Source organism: Myotis nattereri, assembly GCF_964212035.1.
Source record: "Myotis nattereri genome assembly, chromosome: 3".
NCBI lineage: Eukaryota > Metazoa > Chordata > Mammalia > Chiroptera > Vespertilionidae > Myotis > Myotis nattereri.
Genome location: NC_138077.1, coordinates 123,142,671 through 123,155,224, shown reverse-complemented (window position 1 = coordinate 123,155,224; position 12,554 = coordinate 123,142,671). Strand labels below are relative to the sequence as shown.

At 47.0% G+C, this 12,554-nt stretch overlaps 1 protein-coding gene across 3 annotated transcripts in view; it reads left to right on the top strand.

The window, feature by feature from the left end:
• The window catches only part of SLC22A23 (solute carrier family 22 member 23), a gene marked incomplete at its 5' end in the record, with an annotated part of 183,974 nt that overhangs the window by 141,918 nt on the left and 29,502 nt on the right, over positions 1 to 12,554 (top strand). The window lies entirely within an intron of this gene.

Genomic DNA, 12,554 nt, shown 5'->3' with positions numbered 1-12,554 from the left:
TGAAGGGCCAGGTGACACCGTGCAGACCTGGTGCTTGCCAGCTCCACCGCAGAGCACAGAGCTGCCTTTTTTTTTTTCTTTTAATATATTTTATTGATTTTTTACAGAGAGGAAGGGAGAGGGATAGAGAGTTAGAAGCATCTGTGAGAGAGAAACATAGATCAGCTGCCTCCTGCACACTCCCTACTGGGTATGTGCCCGCAACCAAGGTACATGCCCTTTGGGACCCTTCAGTCCGCAGGCGGATGCTCTATCCACCGAGCCACACCGGTTAGGGCCAGAGTTGTCTTGATCATCCAGACAACAGATGTCATGGAAATTCCCGGGACTGGTGGACGAGGGCGTCAACATCTCAGCACTGGATCTAAGCATTTCATCTGCTCTGTGAGAACATAAGCCTGTGTGCATGTGTGTTCTGGAGTCTTAAGTGATGGGCCGTGACCTTGCTTGCCTGTCCTTGCACGGGCAGCCAGGTGGGGCGCTGGCCGCGCTTGCCCTCACGCCCTCCCGGGCTGTTCACAGGGACCCTGTGAGGGAGGAGCCCGGGGAGCCTCACGCAGGCAGCGGCGCAGGAACCGCCTGGGGAAAGAACAGCAGGTGGGGACGCGTGAAGACGGTGAATTATTAACCACACTCGGTTCGCTAGAATTTCATTCTGACAAGAGGAAAGTGCTGCTGGCAGTCACCGCGAACATCCAGAGCATCTGGGAAAGCAAGAAGAAGATAAGGAAGGTGCGGGAAATCACGAGGAAATGAGAGAAAGACGGAGCCGCCCACGGAACTGTGGGGCCTGAGCCCTGGTGTCAGTGCCCCCAGTGGAAGGGAAACCTTGAAGCGAGGAAACTGGAGCGTGCTCCGCAAGGAGGGGGCAGCACAGTCGCACCCTTAGGGGGAAAGATGCTAAAAGGATTTTAATTTTTAATAATTTCAAGAAAAAGCCAGTGTAAAACATTTAAAATGGCCTCCAGTTAGATAATATCCAGAAAAGAAATTGCTAACTATTCCAATATGTAAATGGTCCCAAATATCACTGGCTCTTTTAAATATCATCAGAAATATTTTGGCGGGAATAGCCATAATTGTTAATATTTCTACAGAGTCTGCTTTGTCAGGTGCTGCTAAGAACTTTCTATAGCCCTTTAGTGCCCCCCATCGACTCTCTGGAATAGGAACTGAGACAGTCCAGAATGGACGGAGAAACTGGGGCTCCCACACAATGCTTACAGCCTCTACAGCCAGGTGGCCAGCAGGGGACCCCAGAGCCAGAATGAGTATACCAGGGGGTGACGCAGGGCACAGTGCCATGGTGCTGCAGGGCCCCAGCCTGGGACCGCATGCTGGTGGAGGGCGACTCCTGGGCGGCCAAGAGCATATGTGCGGGCACAGAGCTAAGCTGCTCACCCGGGAGGAACTTTCTCTTCCAGTCCTCTTTTTATTTAGTTTATATTGCTTAACGTTTACAAAAACATCTTTGAAAATCTTCGGGGAGTGTCTCACTCCTTCCCCTAATGGAGGCTTAATGAAAATTTAGGTGGATGAGTCCATTTTTATTCTTGCATTGTTGAAATGATTTTACAAGACCTTTAAAATTCATTCCAGCAGTTATGAGCCTTTTTTTCTGCCCGCACACACTTCCTCCATCAAAAATGGTTTTATTTCGCCCACCCGCCCGCCTGGCCGGCATGGCTCAGTGATTGAGTGTCGACCTATGTACCAGGAGGTCATGGTTGGATTCCTTGTCGGGGCACATGCTCAGGCCAATGGGGATGTGCAGGAGGCAGCCAATCAGTGATTCTCTCTCATCATTGATGTTTCTATCTCTCCCTTCCGCTCTGAAATCAATAATATATATATATATATATATATATATATATTATATATATATATATATATATATATATATATATATTTTATATATATATATATATATTTTAAATGGTTTTATTTCAGCCCTGGTCGGGTGACTTAGTTGGTTGGACCATCATCCTGTACACCAAAAGGTTGCGGGTTTGATTCCCAGTCAGGGCATGTACCCAGGTTGCAGGTTTAATCCCTGGTCAGAGTGTGTACCAATCCATGTTTCTCACATCAACCCCTTCTCTCTCTCTCTCTCTCTCTCTCTCTCTCTCTCTCTCTCTCTCTCAAAATCAATAGAAACATCCTTGGGTGAGGATTTTAAAAATGGTTTCATTTCAAAAGGGAGCAGAGTATCACATTATGTCACCTCTGTTCCAGATAAAATGGGGCTGAGAGGTTCCCTACATACCAGGGGGGGGATACAAATTCCGTTATACCAACACTTAGTCACACAGGAAAATGTTTTCCTCAGAGGAAACTGGAAGCAGTGGATCATAAAAAGCATATATAGCTGTGGTTCTCAACCTTCTGGCCCTTTAAATACAGTTCCTCATGTTGTGACCCAACCATAAAATTATTTTCGTTGCTACTTCATAACTGTAATGTTGCTACTGTTATGAATCGTAATGTGAATATCTGATATGCAGGATGGTCTTAGGCGACCCCTGTGAAAGGGTCGTTCGACCGCCAAAGGGGTCACGACCCACAGGTTGAGAACCACTAATGTATAGTCTCTGGGAACTCGAATAAATCTGCAATAATTCTTTTTATAGGTTATCAGATAATTAATTTGGGGAGACTTATAGGAAACTTAAAGCAAACACAATTTTTTAGTTGAATTCTATTTGTTTAAAAATTATCTAGGTGGGTAATGCTGACCAAATGCAAAGTATAAATAAAAATGGTGGTCAACATTTTATTCTGAACCATTGAAGGAACAACTAAAAGTGAGATAAAAATGTTCTCTACATTGGTGCTTTGGGAGCTGCTGATGACATGGAATTTTAGGGAGCCCTCAGGCAAGAGGCTGCCCAGTTTTCAACTTCTGAGTATACAGAGATTACGTAAAATAGCAGGAACCCCTGTGGTCAACAAGACTGCTTCCTGGTAGAAGCAGAGAAAGGCCTGTGCTGGGTCGGGGATTGGGGTGGTGTAGCCTCTGCTCCAAAGGCCAGCGCGACCGACTCCAGGGCCCCCTCTTTGTCCTCCCTGTCCCCATGCCCAGAATGAGCTCCGGCACCGCCTCTCACGACCCCGTCGAGGAGGAGGGGTCATTGGGCCCTGCCAGCAGGCTGACCTCAGGGTCTGTGTGTTGTGGGAGTGGAGGCATTGAGCTGTTGGCGGCTGGCAGGAGTCAAGTAGATGGCCCTCTGGTGACAGGTGTCTCGTGATAGCTGCTAAGCAGTCACTGCAGCAGCTGGCACAAGTCCATGTGGGTGATTAAAGAGAGGCCAGGGCCCAGCTCCCACCTTGGGGACTGGCGAAGCACACATCAGTGTCACAGGAAGTGGGAATCCGGACAGATCAGCACGGCTGCCCTCAGTCGCTGGGCTTCGGTGGCCAGCTGTGCCTGTTTCTGCAGGACTTGGGAGAGGGAGCACCGCAGAGGCAAGAGGCTGCTTTCCAGAGCCTTGTATGAGGTTGGGGCAAAGCCAGCAGCGCCACAGGGTAAACCAGTCAGTGAGTGTGTGGCTTCGGCTCCGTTGTCTCCTGCCTGGGTAAGATGGGAGCCGGCAGGGCAGGAGGAGCTCGGTCCGGGGAGAGGGGTGACTGGGTGCCTTAAACAGGCTGCTCAGACAGATGCCCCAATAAAACTCCGTTTAGAGAAAAGCAACATAAGCCCTTTCATTGTTCCTTCTGCCCGCTTACCTCCTCAATTTGTTTTTCAACATCACATTTATTTTTATCATTTATAAAAATGCCAGATTAATTCCCCCTGCAGCATTACATTTTGAATGCCCCATGGACTATATACTTTCTGCAGCCTGATAATTGCTTATGTGGTAAAAAAAAAAAACCAAACAAACAAAAAACAGAAGGAGAAAGAGCACAAGGAGGGAGAAAGTGGAGAAAAGTAACCCAGCTACAGAATATTTTCTGCTGAATTCCTAGTATTCATGTTGGCAGTATTCACTGAGAAACATTTTAAATGTGCCCAATTATTACACATTCAGAGTTGCTTAATCTAAAAGGCTAGCTCCAAACACATCTTAGTGCTGCCTTCATTCCGCATGGCCAAAACCGAAGGCATCAATACAACGTTTGTTCAGTGCGATGCCATGATCAGCATTTTTCGTACCCTCCAGAAAGAGGCAGCCATTACCACTGGTCCCTTGAAGCAAATCGCGATAGAGAATGTTGGAACTGAGTGAGGCCTTAGTATCATTCCACCATCCATTGCCCATTTTCACCCATTCTACAGATGTGGGGAAACTGAGGCCTGAAGGGTTAGGTGGCCAGTCACAAAACTGGTTTATAAGCCCAAGATTCCTGATATGTTCCCTCCACATTTCTATCGTAAAAGAAGTAGGGAGCTTGCATATACATTATTTGGAAAAGCAATAGAGCCAATCAATGGTGTGAGTGTATGTGACAAATTAGTGGGATGGCCATTTAAATAAAAGAATTCCTTGTTTTACAAAGAGATTTGCAAGAAGAGTTCATTTGCATTGGGAAAACATTGGGTTTTAACCATCCTAAGAGCCAATTTTTTAAATTTGTTTTAAATTTATTTTTTTTTAATCCTCACCCAAGTATATTTTTTCCATTGATTTTTTTTTGAGAGTGTGGAGGGGAGGGGGGAGAGAAGGAGTGGGAGGGAAGGAGAGAGAGAGACAGAAAGAGAGAGAGGGAGAGACATTGATGTAAGAGAGACATATCAATTGGTTACCTCCCATATGCACCCTGGGGCCTGGGATCGAGCCTGCAACTGAGGTACATGCCATTTACTGGGAATCAAACCTGAGACCCTTCAGTCCACTGGCTGACACTCTAACCATTGAGCAAACCAGGGCAGAAGAGCCAGGGCATAACTTTTATTTGATTACATGATACTCAGCTCTTCTCCCTAAATTACTAAGTTTGACTCAAATCATAAACTTGACATTTTTAAAGAGCTAATTCATGTCCATTTGCTATCTCTTGACCTGAACCTACTTATCTAAAAACAGAACTAGTTTGTTTTTTTAAAAATCCAAGTGAAAACTTATCTGCTTGTCCAATACTATATTTTGTAAGAGCTTTGAACCAGAAACTTAAAAATATTCTCCCAATTGGTATTTAATTCAATGCTAGACTTTGAATTATTTTTTTTAATTTGGAGAATCTTTTCAGAATTTCATATTGACTGTGATACTTGGTAGAACCCCAAAATAATAGCTAGAATCACCTCTGTAAATCCAAAGCACCTTCCTACAGTCTAAGACTTTCTTCATAGACGTATTCAGGGGAGCTTCAGTCCTACAGCGCCCTCCGTGATTCTTCCCCCTCCCTCCCCCGTCTCACAGTGTCCTTCCCTCTGCATTGGGCAACCTATTTGATAGAAGCTCTTACCTGCAAGGCATTTGTTAATCTACATGCTTTTCTCGACTGGCAGGTTGAGCATGCTCAGTACATGTTTATTCCAGGAATGATGTAATGCTGCATCACAACACGGAGGCATACCTGTCTACACTGAGTTATAAAACTAAGCACTTCAGTAAAACAAGTGACTTGAAGATAAAATCCAGGGTGTTTGCAGTTCATCTTATTTCCTTTCTATATATTTTTGAGTAAATATTCTCATGTAATTCAAAGAGGACAGATATGCTAAAATGTAGAGAACGCCATGCTGGCATTTTATCAGGACAGGTGGTAAATGAGTTAGCAGGAAAGCAGCCCAGGTGGTACACCTGCCTGTCAGATCCTCCAGTTGGGTAGAAGGAATGCTTGGTTTTATTCTTAAATGTCAAGGAAAAAATATCAACTTCATAGTATTAAGAAAGGATCAAGTCTTGAGTTTTAATGACTGATTCTATGGAGTTACAGGTCACAGGGCCTAAGATGGAAAACAGATCCATGAATGTGAATCGGATGGACTTGAGACTTAGCCAAACAGTAGAAAAAGCGGGAGTGCAGACAAAGCTGGGGAAGTGTCTGAGAAGGAGCACGTGACTATGAAGCCATAAGGTGCTGTGGTCTGGAAGGCAGCGGCGAGTGGGGTGCTGCGGAGGAGGGGCGGGTAGGGTCTTGTTTCATTCACACTGACACTGGGCTTTGAGGAACAACATCCAGTGGCATCAATCAGGAAAACAGACAACGTTTCTGTCCTGATGTGGTAACATTTACGTGATGCCCATGGAAAAATGGTTCCATGTAAATAAATGTTATCTCTTTAAGGATTAACACTTTATTGTGGCTATTTGGTAGATATCTTTCTAAAATATACTTTTTCTACTTTTAAACAGCACAATAAACATCGTGTGATGTGGAGAAATGACAGTGGTGTAGGGGTCTAAAGACCAAGTGCCATGTCTGTCCCTGCCTGGATGTCCCCAGGAAGGCAGTGTCTGGGCTCAGCCCACCTGTTGTGCACTGTGGGGCTGGACCACGTGCAAATCCGAGACCCTCCCTGACTCTGAAGTTTTCAGTGTTGTAACTTCGCCTGTTCTCGGTGAGCGATTCAAGGATTTTCATCATGGCATCAGGCATGTCTGTGGTACAGCAGTGTGAGCCTTCCAGGGGTTCCCAGTGTGTGAGGCCCTGTGCCTGCCTGGTGGAGGTGGGGACACCTGGCTTTCCCACGCTGTCTTCTGGGAGCCAGCGTGCCTCTCTGCTCCAAACGCCTCCCCGACCCCTGCCTGTGGCCTGGGGACTTCTAACCTGGAACTCGGGATCCTCGTCTGAAGAAAATCTGTTTTCAGTGGTTGGCTTCTTTAACCTCCCTGTTATTCAGTCAGAAGCGTTTTTCACTTACTTTCTAGTTCTTGGCGCTTTGTAGAATAATTGAGGCCACAGGGGAAGTGACCATGTGGTGGCTTTAGGTTCTAAGAACTGAAATTCAGGTTGTGCAGGTTGTTCTGAGGCTGGATCACCCTTGCAGTGGTGCCCTCTGCTCACAAGTAGGTCGTTAGTGTGGGTGTATCCAGATAGAAACCTGTGTGTACAACACACAAGGGTGACGGTTCCTGGACCCGTCGGTGGGCAAATGTGTAGCGGTCTGGAAGGAAGGGAGATTTTGAGAGCAAAACTGGGATCTTGCACTGAAAGTGGGCAGTGGCTCTAGCGGAGGAAGCACGAGATCGATGGGCGTGTGAGTGCCCACAGTGCGACTGGAGGGTCCCCTCCACCATCGAGGGGTCAGCCCCTCGTGGGGAAGAGGCAGTGCAGGGGGCCAGATTGGGACAAGAGGTCAAGGAGGGCTTTTGTCTTCTCTGGAATATTTTAATTTTTAAGTAGAATATGGATTTATGTGTGATTTGCTTAATTAAAAATTACTTTTCTAGCCAAAGATGTTGACTCCAGTTTCCTCAGCTGTAACTCTTTGCCAATGGTAATCCCACCTCTGACTGTGGCTGAGATAGCCTCAGGGGAACCAGACAGGTATCCCCCAGTGTCGATACTGGGCACACGCCTCATGCTGTGTCACCATGGGCAGCCCTCCCATCGCCTATTGGAAATGCGGACCTGCCAAACTCTCATCACAGTCTCTGGCTACTCAGCACAGATAGTCAATATTTCTGCAGTGAAATTCTGTGCCACATGAGGTCAGGTCAGTTCAGGTTCCATTGCCAAGTGAGATGAATGGGAAGGGCTGTGGATTTCAGAAGCTTTTGGGTTCTGGAATTGTGACTAGGGACTGTGGACCCTCTAACCATCCTGAACATGTTTGGGAGAAGGCCTCCAGATGACCAGTCACTGGCCTTGGGGTAAGAGGACCATCAGCCACGAGGAGATGAGACTTCTGCCCAGCAGTGATTTTTTTTGCTCTTATTCTGCCCCTTGCTTCCTGCAGTGGCTTTCAAACTAAACAGGACCAGTTTTGCCCAGTTCCTTTCCACAGAAGCCCTGGGACTTTCTGAATCGCCAGCTTAATGATCACAGCCTGAGAATCTCAAGTGAGACTGTCTGCTTTCAATCGAGCTCGGCCACTTTAATAGCTGTGTTATCTGGGCAGTGTACTTGGACTTCCTTTGCCTTTTTCCCATCTGTAGAGAGGCGTAATAATAGTACTGCTGCATGATGAGCTTGAAAAAATTAAACGCTTCCAGTTTTTGAAACTTCCCGTTCCACTGTTCACTCCACGGACTATTTCCTTTTCCTGTAGCCACAGCTGCTTCCAGCAGCCACTGCAGAGCTATCCCCCAGAGAAGCCGCTACGGCTCCCAAGCCTCGTTAACCTTTTGTGGTTGCAGAAGTCATTCCCAAGGTCACTTTCTCACCATCCACATGCGAGCGTGCACCAGGCAGACATGGCCTTCAGCTGCTTACCACACGCAGTTTCTCAGCCTTTGTTCCTCACAGGTCCTCAGCCGTTGGCTGGATTTGTAATTGTCATGGTGTTATTACATTATGTACTCGTCAGGAGATATTTCAATAAATTTTCATAATGTGGCCACACTGCACATTATTCAAACTAGAATAGCTGTCTCTGGGCTTTCTCATAGGCTGATAGTCCAGTGAGTTCTTTATGACTTTGAGGCAAATTTAAATACGTGAGCTTCAGTATTCTGTACATGTGCTTTTGGGCCTGTGGCATTCTGGAACACTGAAGGAGCATCGCTTAGGAAAGTACCACCTGAACTTTAGTCATCCGAGTACCATGTAGGCACGTGGGGTGAGTTTCTTTGTCCACTGATGGGGAAAATGTGGGCTCCTGAGTCAGGCTGCCGGGGTTGGAATCCAGCTCTGCCATCTAACAGCTCTGGAATCTAGACTGTGTCCTTGAAAGTTCTGTGCCTGAATTTTCCCATCTATGAAATGGGGATGATATTACTACCATATAACAAGCCTGAGAGAATCAGTCCCACAGGAAACAGGAGAAGAGTGCCTGGCGAGCATAGATCCAGTTGTGGGAAGGGTGGTCTGCAGTGCAGTCTGCCTCGGGAGATGGGCTGGGTAGCCAATGGGAGCTCACCCATTATCTTGTGCCCAAACCTCCTGGGAGCACCCTGCTTCTCTGCTTCAGTTCCTTCCAGTCAGATGGCTGCTGCTCATTAGATTCCATAATGTGCAGCATCCTCCACTCCCTGGGTCCTGCCTCTCTCATCTCATAAATAGCATTCTGGTTTTACCAGTTTGCTGCTCCTTGAACACAACAGACTGTTTCATCGCCCTCTGCCTCCTCTCTGGTCCCGCACTCAGGCCCAGGCAGGTAGAGCCAGCAAGGCCCTGCACTGCCACTGTCATGTGCGATGGAAGGTGGCCTGTCCCATTGTGATGTCATCTGGGGCATCTTGAAGTTGAGGACTCTTCTTAGCTAGCCTGAGTTTCTTTAGCCTCCGACCAACACCCAGGACCCTGCCATCACCCACCGTGGGGCCAGCTGCTCAGACCGGCCCATTCGCAGAGGGCTCTCCCCAGGTCAGGATCTGACACCTGCGGTCAGAGGGGCAGAATGACCCGCTTCTCAGGCTCTACAACGTGATCAGACAGGCGAGAGCAGAGAGAGTGCAACACAGAGTAGCCTGGCTTCAAGGTTGCACACGGAGCCCCATGTGAACAAAGTAAGCATATCCTGTGTCACAGAGCCAGGCCCAAGGAGACCAAAGAGGCCAGTAGTGCACACTGTGTTTTATGGTCATGATTTAGCAACACTAATGAAGCAAGAGTGCAACCTGACCACCACCCCCATCTCAAAACCTGTATATTTGGAAAATCCTGATAGAAATAATGAAATATTTAGAATCAAATCACAGTAAGAACTACATGTCTACACTTGTGAAATGTCATTGAAGTGATGCTTAAATGAAAATTCGAAGCGTGAATTCATACGTTAGAAAGGAAGAGTTAAAGTTAATGATCTCTGTGTCCATGTCAAGAAATTAGAAAATGACACTAAAGCCAAATAGATCAGAAAGATGGAAATAATAGAGATGAGCGATAGAAAGGCTGGCATTTGGGTTAGGTTATGTTGTTGTAAAGAAAAAAATCTGACAAAAACATAGCCAGACATGAATACCTATTTAGCATCTATATATTCTGAATATTTCTCTTTGCTTGCATTATAGTTCTCAAAATTGATTTGTAAAAACTACAGGCCAGCAAAGCAAACATTAATTTTGACTTTTTTTAAGTGAGTGCCTACCATTTGAAACATATGTTTTAGTGGCTTTCCCACTGGGCTCTCAGATGAAAAGACAGGAGACTTTCTGGTCCTGTTTTGAAGCTTTGCGCCATCACACAGCCCTCCCATACCTCCGTGCAGCTGTGCAAGAGGGGGCTCTTTAACAAGTCCCCCACGTCTCCAGCATGGATTGGTGTTCAGACTAAACCATCCCAAATGTACCCCAAAATTCAGTGGGAACCTGCCTGGCTGTTTCTGCAACAGGCAGTCGCAAGCAAGTAGAAACTTGATTTTTGTGCAGCTAGGTGAGAGAGAGCAGTTGTTAGATACCATTAGTGATGTGACTTGGAAATAAAAATGTCCCTCTGATAACGTTTTCCAGCTTCTGAATTACTTTAATTAGAGACTCTGAGCTTGCAGGGCAGGTGTTGGGTGGTTACCATGAAGACTTCTTATCAGTGCCGATCAGGACTCCTGTTCCCGTGTCACTGAAATAAAATAGAGTGGTGACTGAACGAAGCACTGGGCTGACAAAGGCTACGACTTTGATTTCCAGTATTTGCTTCTCCAGGCAGGGCCACCACCATTTTACAATGCAATCCTCAGGGAGCACAGCAGCACCCACCCTGCGCATGCCTTCTGGCTGCTTGCACTCCAGGCAGAGCTGAGGAGTTATGGCAGAGACCTTATGGTTCTAAAAAGTCTAAATATGGACTATTTGGGCTTTTACAAGAAAAGTGAGCTGACCCTGCTCCAAACAGGAACATTGTTCTCTTTGACTTGTTAATCTATATATCCTATCTAATATGCTAATTAATCCTCACACCGTCGCAAAGATGGTGGCACCCACAGCCAATAAGGAGGGAATATGCTAATTGACCCTCACACTGTTGCAAAGATGGTGGCACCCACAGCCAATAAGGAGGGGATATGCTAATTGGCTGCCACACCCTCAAAGATGGCGGTGCCCAGTCCCCTCAGCCCCACCAGGGCGGCAGGCACAGGGCAAGGCCAGGCCTGCCCCCAGGGGCCCGGCCTTGCCTCACACCTGCCTCTCAGCCCCCCAGCCACCCAGGGCCACCTGAGGCTCAGGTAACCAGGGCTGGCCGAGGCTTGCGCTGCTGGCAGTGGCAGCAGCAGAGGTGTGATGGGGGTGTTGCCTTCCCCTGAGCACCAGGTTGCCTCCTGCCCCTGAGGGCTCCCGAACTGTGAGAGGGGGCAGGTTGGGCTGAGGGAACCCCCCCTCCAGTGCATGAATTTTCATGCACTGGGCCTCTAGTATACTAATAAAACCCTAAACAACTTTTCAACTGTTCGACCAGTCTACTGTTTGACTGGTTGCTATGACACTCAATGACCACCAGGGGGCAGACACTCAATGCAGGAGCTGCCCCCTGGTGATCAGTGCGCTCCCACAGTTGGAGCGCCGCTCAGCTGCCTGACGACGGGTGCCAGATGCCAGGCTCACAACTGGTGAACACAGCTGTGGCGGCTCCAGCCTCTCCCGCCTCTGTGGCAGCACTACCAAGTGGCGGAGGTGGCGGTGCAGCAGGGCCGGGATAAGTGGGAGCAGCACAGTGCCCAGCCCTGCTCAGGCTCTTCCCTAGCGCACTGCTACATCCCCCAAGGGGTCCTGGATTGTGAGAGGGCACAGGCCAGGCTGAGGTACCCCACTGCTGCACAAATCCGTGCACAGGTCCTCTAGTGTTGTCATAAATGTAAACATACAAAATACATGGATAATACAACACTAGTTTTTCTTCTATTGGTGCTTTACACAAGATTTTATCCTAAAAGCAAGCAAAGGAATCTGTTGTTACCAGAACTTGGAAACTGCTGTGTTATGGCATCATATCAGGGAGGTGTTACTGCAGTTTGCAAAATGAAGCTAATTCTATAGGTAAGGCCTGGGAAAATCGGTCTTCAGATCTTCAAGAACTGAAAGTAACTGTCAGGTTGCTAGTATTGGAGGCATTTTTTGAACTTAAAATTATCCTATTAACATTTGTTTCTCTGTGACAAAATATAACAAATATAGCCCTTCAGTGATTGCTTAGACATGGTTTAGAAATACCTAGGTTTATTTTTTTAATGTTTTTATTGATTCCAGAGAGAGGGAGAGAGAGAGAAACACCAGTGATGAGAGAGAATCACTGATTGGCTGCCTCCTGCACACTCTCTATTGGGGATCGAGCCCACAGCCCAGGCATGTTCCTTGATTGGGAATCAAACCATGACCTCCTGGTTCATGGGTCAATGCTCAACCACTGAGCCACATGGGCTGGGCAATACATGGTTATTTTTTAAAGTATATGTACACTGACAAAGTTGGTAGGATGTTGTTCCTTTCTGCCAAATTTTAAAAATCACAATTATTACACTTTCTATAAAAAAGTTAGCAACACTCCAGCACCCACAGTCTTATTGCCCCTAA